This window comes from Triticum dicoccoides, chromosome 6B (genome assembly GCF_002162155.2).
Source record: "Triticum dicoccoides isolate Atlit2015 ecotype Zavitan chromosome 6B, WEW_v2.0, whole genome shotgun sequence".
Classification (NCBI taxonomy): Eukaryota; Viridiplantae; Streptophyta; class Magnoliopsida; order Poales; family Poaceae; genus Triticum; species Triticum dicoccoides.
In genome coordinates, this window is record NC_041391.1 from 430044726 (window position 1) to 430067541 (window position 22816).

A 22816-nucleotide genomic window follows, 5' to 3' on the forward strand; every position below is an offset into this window, starting at 1 on the left:
TCTGAAAAAGAAGCAGCAACAGCTCCAAGCCGAACAGGATACACTCAACGACAGATGGACCCAGGTCCAAGCCGCCGAAGAGTATGGCCTTCAACGCCCAGCAAAGAGTTATCCGAAGTGTCGGCTACTACCATAATTTGATGATGAGGCCCTCGAGCCAATACCGTCAAGACACGACCGTGCTGATGAACCAGACCGGCCACCACGTGGACGGGACAGAGCGGCCACTCAGGCCGAACACTAGCCCGCACCACCCTGCCGTAGAGGCAAAGAGACAGCGGTCCCAAGATACACCTACAACCTACGACAGGACCTAGACAATAGAGTCGGTCAGACCAGATCAATTTATGGATCAAGGGGGCGTGCCCCCAACGTGAGAAGATGGCCACCAGGCCTGGCGCGATAAGCACAACCTCACCCGGGCCAAAAACCGCATACAGACATCATCCGAACTCCGTCGTGATGTCGCCCGATATAGAGGCGCCGCACACCCCTTATGCTTCACTGATGAGGTAATGGAGCACTAGTTTCCAGAAGGGTTTAAACCCGTAGACATTGAATCATACGATGGAACGACAGATTCCGCAGTATGGATCCAAGATTTTCTTCTCCATATCCACATGGCCCGCGGTGACGATCTCCATGCCATCAAGTATCTCCCACTAAAACTAAAGGGACCAGCTCGGCCCTAGCTAAACAGCCTCCCAGAAAACTCCAATTGGTAGCTGGGAAGACTTGGACGATGCCTTTCGAGACACCTTCCAAGGCACCTATGTCCGGACTCCGAATGTTGATGACCTTAGTCACATAGTCCAGCAACCCGGAGAGTCATCCCGGAAGCTCTGGACCAGGTTCTTAATTAAAAAGAACCAAATTGTCGATTGTCCGGACGCCAAATCCCTCGTGGCCTTTAGACACAGCGTCCGGGACGAGTGTCTCGCCCGACACCTCGTCCAAGAAAAGCCAAAGTCCATGGCAGCTCTTACCGCACTCATGACCCGCTTTTGCACGGGACAAGATTGATGTCTAGCTCATAGAAGCAACAGCATCAGTGACCCTGGAACCTCCGAAGCCAGGGACAGCAACGGTAGGCCACGACGCAATAAACACAAGCATCGAAGCAACAATGAAAATATCAAAGACACAACGGTCAATGCCGGATTTAGCGGCTCTAAATCCGGACATCGGAAGAAGCCATTCAAAGGAAACAAAGATGGTCCATCTAGTTTGGACAGAATACTCGATTGGCCTTGCCAGATAAATGGCACCCCCGACAAGCCTGCCAATCATACCAACAGAAATTGTTGGGTCTTTAAACAGGCTGGTAAGCTAAACACCGAACATAAGGGGAAAGGGACGCCCAGCAAGGACGACGATGAGCCTCACCAACCGAACACAGGGGGGCAGAAGAAATTTCCCCTCGAGGTAAAAATGGAGAATATGATATATTCTACACATATCCCCAAGAGGGAGCGCAAGCGTGCGCTAAGGGACGTCTATGCCATAGAGCCAGTCGCCCCAAAATTCAACCCATGGTCACCCTATCCGATCACCTTCAATCGAAGAGACCATCCGACCAGTATCCGTCATGGAGTTTCGGCAGCATTGGTCCTCGATCCAATTATCGACGGATTCCATCTCACACGAGTCCTCATGGACGGCGGCAACAGTCTAAACCTGCTTTATCAGGACACTGTCTGCAAGATGGGTATTGATCCCTCAAGAATCAAGCCCACTAAAACAAACTTTAAAGGCGTAATACCTGGTGTAGAAGCCCGCTGCACGGGCTCAATAACATTGGATGTGATCTTCAGCTCTCTAGACAACTTCTGAAGCGAAGATTTGATCTTCAACATCATCCCCTTCCGCAGTGGTTATCATGCGCTGCTCGGAAGAACCGCCTTCGCCCGCTTCAATGCAGTCCCAGACTATGCTTATTTAAAGCTCAATATGCCCGGACCACGCGGCGTCATAACAGTCAATGGAAAGATGGAGCACTCCTTCTGTATTGAGGAGCATACCGCGACCCTCACAGCCCAAGTACAAAGCGGCCCTATCAAACCGCACACCTCATCGGCCATCAAGCCCCCGGACAATGTTAAAGAGTCCGGTCCACTCTACATGAGACAGCTCGGCGACTCCAGAGCTAGACTAGTAGTTTCGTCTCCGTCGATTGCCACACACAACTGCGACATTTGTACCGCGTGTGCATAATTATGCACTTAAAATACCTTGGGCATCAATGGAGGCACAATACGAACAGGTCTATAGTACGGTTTGACCCTATATGACCTTGCCCCTTTTTCTTTGATCATTTTTCCCTTTCTTCTTCAATACCACAGGTGCATTAAAACCTAGCTACTCCACGGACGTACAAGGACTCTTTTCGAGCCCGGTTTCGTAAAGACAACCGTGGGCCGTTCCTCTCAAGGAATATCCCTCAAAGCCGAAAGCAACGCAGACGTGCGACAGGGTGTTCAAAGGATCTCCAAGACCGCCTTTTCTTTCTAGGGCCTGTATACAGCTTTCCCTTGTTCACAAATTCTCAGCATGTAAAATAGACATGTTTTGATGTATCAATCAGACTATAATGGAAACTGTTTTTCCCAACCATATTCGGTATTGGCTCATTTCCTACTCTGTATTCCCTCTTTACGTCAGATTGGCACTTACACCTCGGCACGATTTAAATCGCCAGGGGCTTTATTCAGCCATATATATTTTCAAAAACAGAAAGTCTGAACACTCTGGGAGTAGACTTCGGCATCCCGAATACTGCATTATATGCATCGGCTCTGAATCATGTCTTTGGTCAATAGTTGGGTTGCCTGACTCTTGTGGTTACTACCTTACGTTCCATTTGTTCGGCTAAGGTAGTAAAGGGAAAACTACTGTGATTGTGTTTTTGGTTTGCCCGATCAAGCACCTCAGTAGAGAAAGCCGAAAACTAACTGTCATGGTGTGGCGAGAGCTGGTCAGCAATTCGGCGACTTACTAAATCTCTAGCGATTTTTTCCATATTATACGAAGGACTGGCTTCCTTTCGGCCACGCGCCTAAGGCATCCCAGTTCGGACAGCCGCACGCGCACCAGGGGCTAGTTCTTAGCCCCACTGTCAAACTCCTAGCTAAGTGAAAGTGTTAAAGTCGCATAGTCTGATTGCATGGTTCACTACATAAGTCACCTCCTTTACGAACCAAGACGTTGGGTCAAGAGTGATTACATGTTATTCCGAACACCCCCGTAGCATCTATGTGGGGGCTGAAGCCGACGACTGGCAAACTTTCAAAATAATAAAATACGGCCGCACAGGAGGTATGTAGTTTGGATAAAAGCATAAATATATTACAAAGCCTTGGTTTATAATACAACGTCTGGGTAGTTCGGATACATTCACTCGAACATAATATCCTTCGAGCATTGACCCTCTATCAAACAGGCGCCCTCTAGGACATCTTCAAAATAGTGCTCTGGCTTGCGGTGGTCCTTGCCTCCGTGCGGACGCTCAGTTGCCATGACGGCGGCCTTCATCTTTACCCAATGCATCTTGACACAGGCAAAGGCCATCCCCGCACCTTCTATGCACGCCGAGCGCTTCACAGCCTCAACGCAGGGCAAGGCGTCGCCGAGCCGCTTGACCAGGCCGAAGTAGCTGCTAGGAAACGGTCCGGCTGGCCATAGCCGGACTATGATATCCTTCATGGCCAAATCAGACATCCTATGCAACTCCGCTAGCTGCATCATCTGGTTGTTTAGCAGCGCTGGCCGCTCTGTCGCCAGGTACTACGACTAGAAGAGCTCTTCCGTCGTATTCCCTTCTTGGGCCCGGAAATGTTGTGCGGCGTCGGCAGCACTCCGTGGGAGATCCGCAAAGGCGTTTGGAGCACTCCATAGTCGATTTAGCAAAACATATCTCCGACCGCCAAATATACTCTGTAAAAGAAAAGGCTTACCAGCCGCTATTTGTTCGGCTTGCTTGATATCCTCGCGAGCCGCCCGGGACTTGGTCCGCGTCTCCTTGGCCTCTTGGAGAGCCTTGGCGAGTTCGGTTGCCTAGACCTTATTCTGCTCCTCCAAGGACTCGCACTTGCCGGTGGCATCCTTGAGCTCTTGCTCCACCTCGGTCACCCTCTCCTCATACTGGCGGCGGGTGACCTGTTCGGCCTTTAAATCCGTAGCCGCTTTGTTTGCGGCCACTTTGCTCGCCCTTGCCTCCTCCTTGGCATTGCTCGTTAACGCAGTCGATCTCATCATCAGCCAGCTTCAACTTCCTCTTAAGTTTGAAAACTTCAGCAGCCTGGGCGGAAGCTGCTACCAATGAAGCATGTTTATCAAAATAGACAAGTATGTTATCTCCGGCGAACATTTGATCTCTGTTCGGCCCTTTTCCAAGAACCGAACAGGGTCTCAGGGGCTACTATCTATACACAGGCATATTTTTTCACATGAAAAAGCGGCTAAGAATATTATATCGCATACCTCAAAGTGTGTTAACAGGCTGGTGAAGGCTTCGTCCAGCCCGCTTTTGGCGGACTGAACCTTTTCAACCACCGTACCCATCAGGGTATGGTGCTCCTCCATGACGGAAGCACTGCGAAGTGCTTCCCTCAAAGTGTTCGGCGCCTCCGGATTGATGGAGGACGCCGCTAGAGTCGACATTCCCCCTCGTTCAAAGGGGGCTGCTCGCTCAATTCCGGAGCCGTGTGGGTCTCCGGAATGGTATTCGGCTGGGGCTAGATTAGTTCGGGCCCTCGTCGTCAGTTTCCATGGGGGTTGTGTCCCCCATGTTCTCGGCAGCCGAGGAATTACTCTCTGGCGCCGGTTCAGCGGCCTTCTACACCTCTCTCTGGCCCGGAGAGGCCCTTTGGGATAGCACATCGGCGTCATCCGCGGCATGTGGCAGAGAGGCTTGGGGAGGCATTTTGCTCTCCATCATCTCCGGGGCCAAGGTTCAGCGGCCTTCTACACCTCTCTCTGGCCCGGAGAGGCCCTTTGGGATAGCACATCGGCGTCATCTGCGGCATGTGGCAGAGAGGCATTTTGCTCTCCATCATCTCCGGGGCCAAAGAATTCCCTGAAGACGATGATTGTTGGGGAAGATCACGGGCCGAATTTATCCTACAATTTGTAAAAGGCAAAATAAATAATATGTTATCCTACCCTGGGGCGCCACCGGGGATGGCTTCGGTATCCAAACCCGAGCCATCCGAAAGGGATAGTTTCCCCCTTTTACGCCTCCGCCTATGGATCTGCGGAGGCCGCCCTTTTCTTCTTCCTCCCCTTAGGGGGAGAATTGCTTTATTCCTCCTCCTCCTCCTCCTTGTCTTCATCTCCCTCGTAGGAGGAGTGAGCCTTGGTCTCTTTGGACATTGCGTCTGAAGTACCTTTATGGCAGAGGCCACTTTTGGCCTCCTTGCCCTTCTTCTTATCCTTCTTCTTCGACGCCTGGTATGGTGCCGGGACGAGCATCCCCGCCAGCAGAGGAATGGTTGGGTCTTTGGGTAATGGAGCCGGACATTAAATCCTCTTCGCCTTTTTTGTCCAGCCCCGAGGGAAGAATGGAAATCTCAGCATACCCATTGGATTTACAAGTTGAAGTTATGTTCGGCAATCAGGAACTTACTAAAGTGGCCGGATGAGCGCAGTCGAGGCCGATGTCTTCGGTCGTCTTTGGCCACGACTTCTAGGCCTTGAAAAGCAGCTTCCAGATATCTTCGTGTGTCATGCCGAAGAATCGCTGCAGGTACGAGGGTCAGCCGGATTGAACTCCCACATGTGGAGAGGTCGGCGCTGGCAGGGGAGAATCCGGCGAAAAAGCATCACCCGGATCACATCAGTGAGACTGGCATTCTTGTCAATCATATTCTTGATGCGCTTCTACAACATCATCACCTCGTTGGATGATGACCAATCCAGGCCCTTGGTAATCCATGATGCAAGCCGCATGGGAGGACCGGATTTAAATTCAGGAGTGGCGGCCCATGTGGCGTCGTGAGGTTCCATGATGTAAAACCACTCATGTTGCCATCCCTTCACGGTCTCCACAAAGGCCCCCTTGGGCCAGGTGACGTTGGGGAGCTTGCTCACCATGGCGCTGCCACATTCCGCATGTTGCTCGTCGACCACTTTCGGCTTCACGTTGAAGACCTTAAGCCATAGGCCGAAGTGGGGAGGAATGCGGAGGAGGTCCTCGCACACGATGATGAACGCCAAAATATGGAGAAATGAATTAGAGGCTAGATCATGGAAATCTAGCCCATAATAGAACATGAGGCCGCGAACGAAAGGGTGGAGAGGAAACCCTAGTCCACGGAGAAAGTGGGGGATCACGACCTTCTCATTGGGCTCTAGAGTAGGGATGATGTGCTTTTCTGGCCGGGAGCCGATGCGCGAAGTTCGCGGCCAAGTATCCCGCTTCTCGGAGTTCCTTGATGTTCCTCTCCATGATGGAGGAAACCATCCACTTGCCCTGCGAGTCGGATCGGAACATGGCTGGAGTTTTTAGTGGGGATGGAAAAGATCGAGACTTGGGCGCCGGAGCTCGAGGATGGAAGGGCTGAGCAAGAAGAAGGCGTGGGGTAAAAATATGGGTCCTTATCCTCTTATAAAGGCAGTGGATATAAAGAGCCCCTCACAAGCCTTAAAACTTGCCTATTCCCAAGGGGTCGTGTGAACGGCATGGTTGGATTACCTAAACCCGTATTGATGAGAATCCCGCAATAAGGGGACACGATCTCTGCCTTGACAAGGCGCATCAATAGAGGCCGCGCCTCGAAACGGGAAGCGGGAGGACAAAAAGCGGTTCAAAAAAATAATAAGGCTAGATGTAACGTCTCGCCAAAAAAGTTGTCAGTGGACATAACTTATTTTGCTTAAGTGTTTTGCCCTTGAGGTTGGGGGTTGTAATTGTTATACAGAGCCGGATATAGTTCTCTTGTTCAACTGCTTTGGAGTATTCGGAGGAGGAACCCGCCTTGCAATGTCGAAGATAATCTGCACACCGGACACATCGTCATTGAAGCCTAGTTCAGGGGCTACTGAGGGAGTCCTGGATTATCGGGTCCACGGGGAACCGGCCTATGTTGCATGGGCTGGACTGATGGGCCGTGAAGATACAAGATAGAAGGCCTTCCCCCGTGTTCGGATGGGACTCTCCTTTGCGTGGATGGCAAGCTTGGCGTCCGGATGTGTAGTTTCATTTCTCTGTAAACCGACTACGTACAACCCTAGGCCCCTCTGGTGTCTATATAAACCGGGGGGTTTAGTCCGTAGGGGGCTAACACAAGTCACATAGGCTAGACATCTTGGGTTTAGCCATTACGATCTCGAGGTAGATCAACTCTTGTAACCCCTATACTCATCAAAGTCAACCAAGTAGGAAGTAGGGTATTACCACCATTAAGAGGGCCTGAACCTGGGTAAACATCGTGTCCCCTGCCTCCTGTTACCTTTGATCCTCATACGCACAGTTCGGGACCCCCTACCCGAGATCGACCGGTTTTGACACCGACACCCTCCCGTGGTAGGGGGGTCCTAATGGAAACTAAGGGACATTAAGGCTTCCTTTTAATAGGGAACAGACCAAAGCATTAGCACTTAGTGAATACATGAACTCCTCAAACTATGGTAATCATCGGAAAGAATCCCAATTATCATCACGTTGGGGTATGCGGATCATAACTCGTAATAGGCGTCTACAACTTGCAAGATAGGATCAAGAACACAAATATATTCATGAAAACATAATAGGTTCAGATCTGAAATCATGGCACTCAGGCCCTAGTGACAAGCATCAAGCATAGCAAAGTCATAGCAACATGAATCTCAGAACATAGTGGATACTAGGGATCGAACCCTAACAAAACTAACTTCATTACATGATAAATCTCATCCAACCCATCACTGTCCAGCAAGCCTACGATGGAATTACTCACGCACGCGTTGAGCATCATGAGATTGGTGATGGAGGATGGTTAATGATGATGATGGCGATGATTTCCCCTCATCGGAGCCCCGAACGGACTCCGGATTTGTCTTCCCAATGAAGAACAGGAGATGGTAGTAGCTCTGTATCATAAAATGTGATGAATCCTTCTCTCTGATTTTTTTCTCCCCGAACGTGAATATATGGAGTTGGAGTTGAGATCAGTGGAGGTCCAGGGGACCCACAAGGCAGGGGGCGCGCCCTCCACCTTTGTGGACAGCAGGTGGGTCCCCCTCTGTTGATTCTTTCGCCAATATTTTCTATTTATTCCAAAAATATTCTCCATGGATTTTCAGGTCATTCCGAGAACTTCTATTTCTGCACAAAAATAACACCATGGCAATTCTGCTGAAAACAGCGTCAATCCGGGTTAGTTCCATTCAAATCGTGCAAATTAGAGTGCAAAACAAGGGCAAAAGAGTTTGGAAAAGTAGATATGATGGAGATGTATCAACTCCCCCAAGCTTAACCCATTGCTTGTCCTCAAGAAATTCAGTTGACAAGCTGAATAGATAAACAAAAAACTTTTACAAACTCTGTTTGATCTTGTTGTTGCAAATATGTATAGCCAACATTCTGGTTTTCAGCAAAGATTATGAACTAACCATATTCACAATAACATTTAGGTCTCACATTTACTCATATCAATGGCATAATCAACTAGCGAGCAATAATAATAAATCTCGGATGACAACACTTTTTCAAAAAAATCATGATATGATATAACAAAATGGTATCTCACTAGCCCTTTCTGAGACCACAAAACATAAATGCAGAGCACCCCTGAAGAACAATGACTGACTAGACATTGTATTCATGGTAAAAGAGATCCAGTCACAGTCATACTCAATATCAATTAATAACAATGCATACAAATGACAGTGGTGCTCTCTAACTGGTGCTTTTTATAAGAGGATGATGACTCAGCAATAAAAGTAAATAGATAGGCCCTTCGCAGAGGGACGTAGGGATTTGTAGAGGTGCCAAAGCTCGAGCTTTTTGAAATAGAGATGAATAATATTTTGAGCGGCATGCTTTCATTGTCAACATTTCAACCAAGAGATCTTGGTATCTTCCATACTAGATACATTATAGGTGGTTTCCAAACAAAATGGTAAAGTTTATAATCCCCCTCCACCAACAAGCACATTCCACAGCTGGTCCGAAACAACGGGTACCATCCAACTAACAACAGTCCTGGGGGAGTTTTGTTTGAAATTATATTTTGATTTGATTTGAGCATGGAACTGGGCATCCCGATTACCAGCCATTTTCTCGTGAATGACGAGCGGAGTCCACTCATCATGAGAATAACCCACCTAGCATGGAAGATACTGACAGCCCCCAGGCACTACATGAGCGATTCGGGCATACAAAACAGATTATCATTTGAAGGTTTAGAGTTTGGCACATGCAAATTTAATTGGAACGGCAAGTAAATACCGCATATAGGTAGGTATGGTGGACTCATATGGAACAAGTTGGGTTTATGGAGATGGATGCACAAGCAGTATTCCCGCTTAGTACAAGTGAAGGCTAGCAAAAGATTGAGGAGCGACCAACTAGAGAGTGATAACAGTCATGAACATGCATTGAGATTAACCAACATTGAGTGCAAGCATGAGTAGGATATAAATCACCATGAACATAATCGTAGAGGCTATGTTGATTTTCTTGCAACTACATGCGTGAACATGTGCCAAGTCAAGCCATTCAAATCATTCAAAGGAGGATACCATCCGATCATACTACATCACAACCATTTTTTTAAAAGCATGTTGGCACGCAAGGTAAACCATTATAAAACTCCTAGCTAATTAAGCATGGCATGAGTAACTATAATCTCTAATTGTCATTGCAAATATGTTTCATTCATAATGGGCTGAATCAAGAACAATGAACTCATCATATTTACAAAAACAGGATAGGTCGACTTCATACCAGCTTTTCCTCATCTCAATCACTTCATCACATATCATCATTATTGCCTTTAAGTTTCATGACCGAACTGTGTGGATAATAATAATAGTGCACGTGCATTGGACTAAGCTGGAATCTGCAAACATTTATTTCAAAGGAGAAAACAAGGTAATATGGGCTCTTTATTAGATCAAGGATAATGAATATGAGAGCCACTCGACATTTTCATCATGGTCTTCTCCTCTCGACCCCCAAAGGAAATAAAAGAATTTCAAAGAAACAAGCTGAAATGTTTTTGGAGTTTTTGTTTTTCTGAAGAAAGTAAAACAAGTGCGAGAAAAACTATTTACACAGGAAAGCTCCCAACAAGCAAAAGAAGAATGATAAATCTTTTTGGGTTTTCTTTAATACTACTACTAAATGAACATGGAAAGGAAACTAAAAAGAAACTACAACTATTTTTTTGGTTTTTCTCAAAGTTTTTCAAACACACAAGGGGAAAGCGAGAAAAAGAAATAAACTAACATGGATAATACAATGAAAAAGTATGAACATCAACAAATGGAATGAATGTGTGAACATGAATGTAATGTCGGTGAGAAATACGTACTCCCCCAAGCTTAGGCTTTGGCCTAAGTTGGTCTACGCCCATGGATCAAAGTAGCCCTCTCCGGTGTACCGAGGAGGACCCTGGGGGTTCCACTGGTTAGCGAGCTCCTGTGGCTCCCAGTGATAAATAGACTCCTGATACGGATTAGGTGATGCTCTAGCTGGGGAACTGGGAATCGCGCCCGCTCCCAATATGCATAAATGTCTGCGGGCAGGATGAGGTACCTGCCTGAATGAATATCGAACAAAGACGATGCAGGCAAGGTAATAATCTGACAAGTCTTCTGGCTGAATACCAGGTTATAGATGAGTCTCTTGTCCTCATCATCGCTAATAAAATCATGTGCTACCATACTGTCATAGTCTAAATAAATAGTGGGTACAGAAAGTTGTGCTTTCTAAATTCATCCATTTCATGCCCATCAAAAGGAATCCATTAACAATGTTGATCAAGTCTTATTAACAAACTTCTTTCGAATAACATGAAACTGAAGAACTTTTGAATAACACTTAGGTTACCTCAATGGGGATATGCACGTCCCCAACAATAAGAATATCGTATTTCTTTCTGACATCAGGGAGAGGGAATTCAAAACCTCCAATAGTAATAGTTGAAAATTTTCCAATAGAATTGATACTGTGAACTTGAGGTTGTTTCTTTGGAAAGTGTATCGTATGCTCATTACCATTAACATGAAAAAGTGGCATTGCCTTTGTTGCAATCAATAACAGCCCCTGCAATATTCAAAAAGGGTCTACCAAGGATGATCGACATACTGACGTCCTCGGGAGTATCAAGAACAACAAAGTCCGTTAAGATAGTAATGTTTGCAACCACAACACGCACATCCTCACAAATACCGATGGGTATAGCAGTTGATTTATCAGCCATTTGTAAAGAGATTTCAGTAACTTATTTAATTCAAGTCTCGATGTAAAGAGAAAGGCATAACACTAACACCGGCTCCAAGATCACATAAAGCAGTTTTAACATAGTTTATTTTAATGGTGCATGGTATAGTTGGTTCTCCTGGATCTCCAGTTTCTTTGGTATTCCACCATTAAAAGTATAATTAGCAAGCATGGTGGAAATTTCAGCCCCGATAATCTTTCTTTTATTAGTAACAATATCTTTCATATACTTAGCATAAGGAGACATTTTCAGAATATCAGTCAAACGCATACGCAAAAAGACAGGTCTAAGCATTTCAAAAAAGCGCTCAAAATCCTCATCATCCTTTTTCTTGGATGGTTTAGGAGTAAAGGGCATGGGTTTCTGAACCCATGGTTCTCTTTCTTTACCATGTTTCCTAGCAATGAAGTCTCTTTTATCGTAACGCTGATTCTTTGGTTGTGGGTTATCAAGATCAACAGTAGGTTCTACCTCCACATCATTATCATTACTAGGTTGAGCATCGACATGAACATCATCATTAACATTAGCACTAGGTTCATGTTCATCACCAGATTGTGTCTCAACATCAGAAATAGAAATATCATTGGGATTCTCAGGTGTGTCTATAACAGGTTCACTATAAGCATGCAAAGTCCTATCAGTTTAATTTTTCTTTTTATTACTAGGACTAGGTGCATCAATATTAATTCTCTGAGAATCTTGCTCCATTCTCTTAGGATGGCCCTCGCGATACAAATGTTCCTGAGTCATCTTACTGAAGGCAATATTCCCTAGAGGCAATAATGAAGGTGTTATTTTATATTTCCTTATTTCATGATAAAGGTTTATTATTCATGCTTAAATTGTATTGATCGGAAACTTTAATACATGTGTGAATACATAGACAAACACCGTGTCCCTAGTGAGCCTCTACTAGACTAGCTCATTGATCAAAGATGGTTAAGGTTTCCTAACCATGGACATGAGTTGTCATTTGATAACGGGATCACATCATTAGGAGAATGATGTGATGGACAAGACCCATCCGTTAGCTTAGCATAATGATCGTTCAGTTTTATTGCTATTGCTTTATTCATGTCAAATACATATTCCTTCGAGTATGAGATTATGCAACTCCCGGATACCGGAGGAATGCCTTGTGTGCTATCAAACATCATAACATAACTGGGTGATTATAAAGATGCTCTACAGGTATCTCCAAAGGTGTTTGAGTTGGCATAGATCGAGATTAGGATTGTAACTCCGAGTAACAGAGAGTGTTGGATGTTGGGTTCTGGCAGACCCTTAAGGTTCGAACACTGGGGTGCACATGAAGATCTCTCCCCTACCGTTCTACGTCCGATCGCCTCGTGAGATCTAAGCTGGAAATGATGAACAACACAAGGGACACAAGATTTATACTGGTTCGGGCCACCGTTGTGGTGTAATACCCATCTCCAGTGTGTGGTGTGGTGGATTGCCTCAGGGGGTGATGATGAACAGTACAGGGGAAGAACAGCCTCGCGAGAGGTGTTCTTGAGCTGGTGCTATGAACTGCTTGGGTGAGTTCGACCGCCTCTCTCTCTAGTCTTCCCAAAATCTCGATCCGATCCCCCTCTACTGTGGTGGATAGTCCTATTTATAAAGGCCCTGGGCCTCTCCCCAAATATTGAGCGGGAAGGGCGCCAACAACGGCCATTTTGAAGGGGAACATCTAGTACAAGTTATCCTGACTAACGTTGGTCTTCGGCTGCAAAAGCACTAGCGATGACGCTATCTTGGGCTCCACGGTGACATCCATCCTGCTGCTCCACTGGTCTTGGTCTCGTTGCACTAAAATGGCAACCTTTGCCTGATGCCTCGGTACTCCGCACCTGTGCTTGCCCCCTTTGCACCAAAGAGGAAACAAGGACACTGCACAGGCCGGCGCCCGCCTGGCGCCCGCCTGGCCTCGATCGTCATGGCTTGCCTCACGAGCACCTTGCGAGGTACCCCGCCTTGATCTCTCCGCCTCCTCGCGAGCCTGCCTGGCGAGGCTGCCCTTGAGAAAGCCTTGCATCGTCCGCCCTGTGAGGCTTGGCCCCTCGCGAGGGTCTTGAGTCTTCTGCTGATGTAGACGGGCCATGCTGGGCCACCACTTGAACCACGCCGCAGGCCGCAAGCAGGCAAGTCTGGGGACCCCCGTTCCCAGAACGCCGACAGTAGCCCTCGGTCCCAAGGCGCGCTCGGACTTGGCTTAGCGGAAAAGCGAAGGGGCAAGTGCGGAGCGCCGCAGGCTCCATCAGCCTGCGGCCTTGGGCGCCGCGTGGCGGTTGATTGGACATGGGCGTCTCTGCTTCCCCATGCTGCCTCGTCAACTGCTCGACTGACAAAAGGCTGGCTCTGGGTTAGCCTTACCTCATTACGCTCGTTCTCCTTGCTCCAGATCCCCTTTCTTGCTCTTCGCCTTCCTACCTCCAAAATCTCCAGATCCACCGCATTCTTTCTCCTCCAGTGAACATTGGCCCCTCGCAAGACTCCGGCTGGGGCTGCATCGGCCTGGTACTCGCTGGCCCTGGTCTCTCCCAACGTGACGGAGAAGAATCTCGCCCTCACACGCCTGATGGCGGCATCACAAATCAACGAGTTTGGTGATAATGTGCTCCGTCTTGGCTCCGCCCAGCCGGAGGACAAGGGGGGCACCTTCTACCCTTCTTCATGAACGCCGTCATCGCTTGTCTGGTTCCTCCCTTCTCTGAGTTCTTCCTTGCCGTCCTTTGCCAGTATCAGCTGCATGCTCTGCATATCCACCCCAACTCCATCCTCCTCTTGTCGATCTTCGCCTACTACTGTGACGCGCACGTCAGGGTGGCATCCTCCATGGCCTTGGTGCGCCACTTCTTTTCCCTCCGGGTCTCTAGCGGCAAAATCTCGGCGTGTGCAAGTTTTGTCGCGTACTCCAAGTCCAACACCATCTCGAAGGCCGGGAAGAGGGCCGAGGGCTTCTGGAGAAAGTGGGTCATGGTGAACGCTGGGTGCCACAACCCTCTGCTGGAGCTGCCGACAAAGCAGCACGAGGCCGTTGAGGCGTGGTCCCGCGTGAAGCTCGATGACTACTGGGCGAAGCGGGTGTTGGAGAAGATGAACGCCGACCTGAGGCCGGGCAGCCTGATGGTGGCGAAGCTGCCTGCGGCCTCGCTCCTGAGGGAGTTTCTGTCGCACCGGGTGGCCCCTCTTCAGGCGCATTCGCGCCCGCTGTGGAGGCTCGCGGATGCGGATGTCGTCCTCCACCTGAGCTTGGACGCCCTGAGCGACAAGGATCTGACCGCGGCCCTGCGCTGCTTGCTTGGAGAGGAAGTGGCAGGCCCGGTGGGTGCTCCGGTCCCTTTGTTCCTCCGTGATGACTGGGAGCTAGTGGTGGACACCATGCCTACCTTCGACGGGGTAGGCCTGGTGCCGATGGAGGATCCTGAGGGTCAGGCGGCGACGGCGACAGTGAAGCTATCCTCCGGTGAGTCCAGCGGAGAAGAGGAGGGTGATGGCGATGAGGACAAGGAGCGTGACTCGGAGGCGATCTTTGAGGGGACGGGAAGACTTCCCCCTGGCGCCGGTACAGGGCCCTCCGCTCCTTGCCTGATGACGATGAGGCCGGCACCAGGCGAGAAAGGGAGGACGCGCCCATGATCCCGAGGAAGGACAGGTCCGGGCTGATCCCCCAAGGGTCTACCCCGCCCCCTGCATCGGCCGAAGTCAGCTCCAGCCCTTCAGGCGCGCCTTCTCCTGTGACTGGGCCTCCCGAGGCTGAGCCCCGCAAGAGGCTTTCGGGCTTCAACCTTGGCCGGAGTACGTGGGATTCCGCAGCGGTCAACAAGTGTTTGAATTCCGCCTTGCTCCTGTCTTTTGCTATCTAGTCCTGACATCTTTCACTAGGCAGGCTGCTGCCCACGGCGAAGAGGCTGAAGGGAGGCGCAGCGACCCCACCTGAAATAGGCTCGTCAGCCGTGGCCGCGTCCCCCGCCCGATCATCCTCACGAGGCCAGCAGGAACGCTCCGGTGAGGAGTCAGCCCCCATGGCCCCGTTGACTCTGGAGGCACCCATGCTTGACGCTGTCGCCGAGGTTGCCAAGGCTCAGGAGGTCCCTGCCTCCCAGGTTGTGATTACGCTGCCGTCTTCTCCTCCTACTCCGCCGGCCCCCATCTCCTCTGCTTCCTCTGTCGCCTTGGACCGTGCTGCCGATGAACTGAACCGGCTGCGGGAGGATCTTCGGAGCACGGACCCCCGCCTGGTGGCCGGGCGCCTGGAGTTGGTCTCCAGCTGGGTTCGCTCTGACACCTCCGTCCGAGCGGCGCTGAGCCAGGTTGTGACGGCTTCCGAGGAGGGGAAGCAAGCCACCTCACAGGCCCTGGCCGCCCGCGACGAGGCACTGAAGGACGCTTCCACCGCCAAGGGCCATTGCAAGACGCTGGAGGGCGAATTGCAAGGGTTGCGTGATGAGCTCTCCAAGGAGATTCGTGACCGCCAGGTGAAGGAGGAGGAGATGAAAGCTCGGGAGGCTGCTATCAAGGAGCGCGACACCGAACTGTCAGCCGACCGCGACCAGCTGAAGACACTAGAGCAGGCGCTGAAGGTGGAGAGGGTCGAGCTAGATGGCAAGGCGAAGATCCTGGCCGAAGACCGCACGTCCTTCGTGCTCTACGAGGAGAGGGCCCGCATAGCGCTGAAAACGCTCTACGACGGGGCCTTGGAGAAGCCACTGGCTGGAGCCAAGGAAGGCCCCGCTAAGCTGGTTCCCTTCCTCGTCGAGGCACTTGAGGAGGTCGTGATCGGCATCGGCCCCATGGCTGAAGTCGAGGCTTGCGTCCTCTCCTCCGCAGCACTGACATGGATCCTCGGCCAAGTCTACCTCCGCAACCCCGACGCCAACCTCGATGACCTGCTGGATCCCGTGGACGCCAAGCGCTCCGCCGCTGCTGCTGAAGCCGTCAAGGGTCGAGCGGAGGCCTTGCTGTCGAAGTTCCGTGCCTTCAACACCGTGCCCAAGCGAGGTGCTGCCGGCCCCACAACTCCAGGAGGTGGGGCTGCCAAGCGCGACTCTACCACGAGCGGTGGCGCGGCCCAGGGGTGATCCTCTCGCAGCCTTTTCCCTGCTTTGGTTCCTGCAACATGCACCATGCCTCGTGGAGGCGTTTAAATTCGTGTCTGGTATTGTGAGAACAATTTATGGTCTGTAAAATTTGCTTCTAGATTTGCTAGATTTTGCGATTTCCTTCCTATTTGCTTGGGTTCTATGTCGGCAGAGCCCGTCCCGGCGCATACCTCAACCGCCATTAGCCCCGACCGGATCACCAGGACGGGACTAAGGAGTGAGGGGCTACGTGACAAGTTAGGCTCCTGAGTCGCGATGCTCAGGAGTCCCCCTTGACGCGCAAACAGCAAATAGGGAGGGGACGGTGGGGAGGATCTGTCGTTCTACGTCGGCAAGGCCTGGCCCCGCGCATACCTCAACCACCGTTAGCCTTTCAGAACTAAGGAGTGAGGGGCTATGTGACCAGTTAGGCTCCTGAGTCGCGATGCTCAGGAGTCCCCCTTGACGCTCAAATGAGTCTTCATACCTTGGCTTTGCTCGGGGAGGGGCGCGCGACGACCAGGTCCGAGGGTACTGGCTAGGTGGCATGTACTCGGGTGTGGCCTGGGCCCAGCACCCATGTCCAACCCCTCACACGGCACTCTCGAGGGGAGGCTTTGCGATGGTGCCAGACACTAAGCTCTGGGCTCCCTGAGGTTGATACAGCCGTGGGATGCCCTCAGTTGTTTATCACCAGCGTGGAGCATAGTGCTTCTGTATGTGTATGGGCATAGCCGCTCCTCGGTAGTGTCGTCAGCCAGCGCGGAGCATGGTGCTTCCACTGGTGCGTGGGAGGAGGGCTCCCCTCCGGGAGGAGCCCCCGGGGCGTGTACAGCCCCGCCCTGACACGTGGCTGGTATGGTAGGGCTAGGAGAGGTGTATCTGGGCACCCGTGAGCCAGCGCGGGACTCACGGGGCCCTACCTCAAGGCGGGTTGCACCTGGCTCTGGGCCTTTATCAGTGGTATGTTCCTGCAACGTGGTTAGAATGCAAATGCTCTATGTCCTCAGGTCCCAGCCCTCGAGCATGCTTAGCCGCCGCTGGTATGAGAGGTCGTGATGCCGTGGGTCAAGGCCAGGGGTGAGGGCTGGAGAGCCAGTAAGAGCCCATGAGTCGCGATGCTCAGGCGCCCCCCTTTTAACGTCCAAGCGATTCGCATGAGGAAAAAGAGAACCGTGGTGGGCTACGGACAACAATCAAGAAGGAGCAAATCAACTTAGATAGATGCGGAGAAAACAAACGCCACTGGGTCAGGCCCGAGCAGCTTAGGGATGATGCAACCCGAGGGGCGCCCCCAACAAGGTAAGCGGAGAACATAAGCAAAACGGATACATGCCGCAGGGACGGACCCACGCGACCTAGGAATGATGCAGCCCTCTGGGCGCTCCCAGCTGAAACGAAAACTAAAAAGAAGTCACCTAATACTATCGCAGAATGATTATCGGAGTAGCTAACGATGTGGGGTGAAGAAGCCGATCCTCACGAGCCCTCACGACCCCGAGCCTCAGGAGGCTCAGGAGGTCCGGGCGGCCCGACGAGGTCTATCTCCATCTCCTCCAAGAACGCGCGATGCTTGGCCACCTGAGCTTCCAGAATGATCCTCATCAGGCGCTGGTGGGCTGCAGCCGCGTTTGATAAGCCGAAGGGCATGCGAATGAAGCTGTGCGGTGGGCCCGCGCAACACCCCACACACGAAGGCCAGAAGCACTCCCGAGATGAAACTCGATTGAGCCCTGGGTAGTCGATGCAGACGCGCAGCCTGCCATCCTCACCTAGATGGTGAGCTACGCTGGGTAGGCGGCGGTTGCCGCGCATGACTCTCGATTCCTCCAACTCCTGAGCGGCCTTGGTGATGAACTCCTGAGGGTTGGGTCCTTCTTTCCTTACGCCTTCCTAAGGGAAACGTGCCATGAAGCACGCCTCCAAGTGGTGCCCAAGCGCCTCCCCCGTGATCTTGGCAAAGTCGGTGGCTCCCCAGGAGAAAGCCCCCGAGCCCTGCCCGAGGAGGGCACCAGGCGCGCCTTCCTATGCAATGGAGGGTGACGCCCCTTGGACGGGTGCATGTCTTGATGTGGCGCCTCCGAAGGTGCCTGCCTCCTGAGGCCTTGAGCCAAGTGATGTCTTATTCTTGTTGGGAGCTGCTCCAAGGAGGTTTCCACTCTTGCTGTCTGGGTCCTCAACCGACGCGGCCTGGAAGGCACGCTCGAGGGAGCACACCGCATCCTTTTCTTCACAGGGGACCGTGACGACCCCGCCGCTTCCTGGCATCTTGAGGAAATTGTAGCCATGGTGAGTCACTACCATGAACTTGGCCAGGGCTAGGTACCCGAGGATGGCATTGTATGGCAGGCGAATGTGGGCGATGTCGAAGTCAATGAGCTCGGTGCGGTAGTTGTTGCGCTGTCCAAAGGTGCCAGGAAGGCGGACCTGCCCTATCGGGACAGTGGAACCATCAGTGACTCCTGAGAAGGACTTGGTGGGCTAAAGCTTTGCATATGGCACTTGGAGATTGTTGAACGTTTCAACGGACAGAATGTTGAGTCCTACACCACCATCGATGAGGGTCCTAGTGACTTGCACATTGCTTATGACTGGGGAGCAAAGCATGGGGAGGACACCGGCCGTTGCCGCGCACTTGAGCTGATCCGCTGAGCTAAACGTGATGGCGCATGCAGACCACCTGAGAGGGCGCGTGGCCTCAAGCTTGGGGAGGACTGCATTCACCTCGCGAGCAAACTTCTTGAAGATGCGCTGTGAGGCTGGGGCCTGGGCACCGCCCAGGATGCAAGCGATTGCATGTGGCTCCTGGAAGCCCCCAGCCCCCTCGTCCTGATGATGGTCTTCATTCCTTCTTGGTGGTGGTGGCAGAGGAGGAAGGCCTGTGTTGCCTTGCGGGCAATCCTCACGAGGCTGATCTCTCCATGCTCCCTCGCGAGGCTGGTCCTGCCAGCGGTCCTCACGAGGTTGCTCATGCCACCCTTGGTGAGGGCCACAGTCGTCCCATCGTCCTCCACCTCTTGCTCCGCCTCGGCCGTATCCCTGATCATTGCGCTCGAGGCGTCGTCCGACGCGGCCTTCTCGTACGGCCCTGAGCTCTTGGCATTCATCGGTGTTGTGGGTGTGTAGATCGTGGTACATGCAGTACTGGCTTCCCTTGGACGACTCCGGCTGGTCCCTGTTGCGCTTGGTGTCTGGCTCTGCTGCGAGCAAAGTTGCTCCCTTGCGCTTCACATCCTTGGCCTTGGCTTTCTTCTCTTCTGGGTCCGCTGCTGGGAGCTCGAGAAGGGAGAGGCGCCCTTCCTCAGCCCTTGCGCACTTAGTCGCCAGGTTGAACAACTCCAGAGACGTGCATAGACCTTCATGGATTGCCAGCTCCTCCTTCATCTTGACGTCGCGAACGCCATCAGAGAACGTAGAGATAATGGCCTCCTCAATCACCCTGGGAATCTTGAGGCGAGCATTGTTGAAGCGCTGGATGTACTTATGAACGGTCTCTCTATGCTGTTGCTTGATGCGGTGCAGGTCACCCACTGACGGCAAACGGTCGCGAGTGCCCTGGAAGTTGGCGATGAAGCGGGTGCGCATCTCATCGCAGGAGGAGATCGTGCCAGGAGCCAGAGCCAGGTGCGGGCGCCGTCCTTGAGTGCCATGGGAAACCAGTTCGCTATGACCTTTTCGTCCCTGTTGGCGGCTTCGATGCCCAGCTCGTAGAGCTGCAGGAACTCCGCAGGGTCTGCAGTGTTGTCGTAGCAAGTAGGAAGGTCAGGCTTGAACTTGCCCGGCCAGGCGACACTGTGTAGCTCGGGGGTGAAGGCATTGCAGCCTGTGGTGGCCACCGGAGCCCTTTGCTGGTGCTGGGCTTGCTCCTGGGGATTCCCACGCGCCGCTACCTAGAGAAGCGCGGGGTCTTGACGTGGTGGCGCAGGAATGCGGTCATGGTGCACCGGTGCCGGGAGCACGCGAGCGCCGTCTTGGGGACAAGGGATCTCTTGGAAGCTCCTTTCTTGTCGTGCGGGCGCCAGACACGGTGGATCTCGTCCTAGGGCCACGCACCTTGGAGCCAGGGTGCCTTCTTGGGAAGGAGGTGGCGGAGGCACCTCCTGATCTGCGTCTCCCACGCAGGACGGAGGGCGAGGCAGCAAGAGGGACAGAATAGGAGAGCCCCCTATAGCGCTGACGAGCTCGGTGATGCGGGCGAGCCAGTCCTCGTAGAGGTCGTCGACAGGTCGGTAGTGCAGGAGCTCACGCGCCAGGAGCAACACGGTGTGCGCGCCCGTGGGGGCGCGATGGGCGTAGGACAACGAACCGGCTGGGATCAGCAACGGGGTGGCGGTGCGGCCTTCCTGCCACACCAAAGGATGCAGAGACGAGGCTTGCTTCTCGTTTGCCACATCCCTGGTCCTGTTATGCACTAGGCTAGACCTCATGTGAGCATCATGTTTTAATTCAAATGAAATTTGAATTGAGGGATTTTCAAAGCCTCAGAAACCTTCTAAAAATGATCAACATTAAAATCTTCTCAAAGAAGTCCAAGAAAATGTTCCTCTTAGTCTCTGAAAATATTGCAAAGAGGTAAAACTCAAAACAATATTTTTGGTATCTCAGAGTTAATTATTTTGGGCCTTTGAATTAAATTCAATAACTATTTGCATTGGATATATATTTAATATATAAATAATATATGTCCAATAATACTGGAACATTTTATGTGGTTTGGTATATTTTAGTTCTAGCCACATAACTATTTTCAGGATTTTATAAAATGGTTTAGTATTTTACTAAACTAAAACAACACAGAACAATATTAAAAAAACAACAGAAATAGGAAAAACAAGAGAGAGAGAACCCACCTGGACTTACCTGGCGCCCACTTACCTGGCCCAGCTCCTCCAGCGGCCCAGCCCACCACCGCCTCCTTCTCTATCGCCTTCCTCCTCTGCCAGGAGGATGAGCGCGTGCCGACGCGCGCACGGCCACCGCACGCCACCTCCTGCTTCCCCCGGCCTCCTTAGCGACGCCACGACGACGCCGTGTCCCCTCGCTCCTCTTCCTCTCTCGCTGCTCCCTCTCTCTTCCCCGAACACTCTCCCCCTCCTCCGTTCTTTCCGCTAGCAAACGCTGCCGTTGCCGCCGCTTGCTGCTGCCGCGGCCACCGCCTTCCACTCACTTCTCTGACCAGCCCACGAGCTCCGCATAGAACCCGAGCACCTCTCCGCCGATCCACGCAAGGCCGGAGGACCCCAAGACGACGCCGCGACCCTTCTTCCCCGTCTACGGCCACCAAGATCGCCGGCGACCTCCCGTCAGCACCAGCCCCTCCCCGAGCACGCCGAGGCCTCCGTTCAACTCAGGGTGAGCTTATGCGTCTTTCCCCTTCCTTACCGGGCTCGTTCCTGTCCTGTAGTCGCTGATTCCACCGGAGCCGCGAGCTCGGCTCCGCCGGCCATGTCGCCGCCGTGGCCACCGTCACCTAGAGCTACCACCGAACGCACCGACGTGCTCAGCACAATGCCAGAAGACCAAAACCCCCTCCAATTGCTCCTGTCGTGCAACGCAACGCCGGAACCGCTGAGACCCGAACTCCGGCCGCCGCCTCGGGCTCCACTCCGGCGAACCCCGGCCACCCCCGCACCTCCTGTTGGTCCCCCTAGATGCGCACGGGCACGGGCTACCTCCTGGTGCCCTTGGCGCGTCGATCCGTCGTCTCTGGCGCAACTCCGGCGAGCCACCGCCGCTCTGGGTCGTCGCCGTCGTCCAACCGTCGGCGAATCCGCCGTGGCCGTCGTTAGCGGCTAACCCCCCACACTAACCAACCCCCTAGGCCACTGACCCATGGGCCCCACGCCCCTAATTAATCACAGTGGCCCCACGCGTCGGTGTTGACCTCGCTGACGTGGCCTTTGACCGGCCCCACACGTCAGTGACTTATGCCAGCGGTGTGTCACTGACCGGTGGACCCCCCTGGTCAGGTTTGACCCGAGGCTGCCCTGTTGACTCTGCTGAGGTCAGCATGACGCCATGCTGATGCAATATTCCTTTTCTGGAATTTAGTTTATTTTATAAATAATCAGAAATTCCAGAAAATATTCTAAACTTCAATAAATCATAGAAATTCAACCGTAGCTCAGAATCAAATAATTTATATATGAAAAATGATCAGAAAAATCCAATCTATCCATCTGTACTATTTTCATGCATGTTAGAACAACTCATAGCTGCTGTTTAGCACAAATCAATTAAATGACATTTGAATAATCACATATGGAGTTTGAATTTGAATCTTGTATTCAAACCAACTTCATT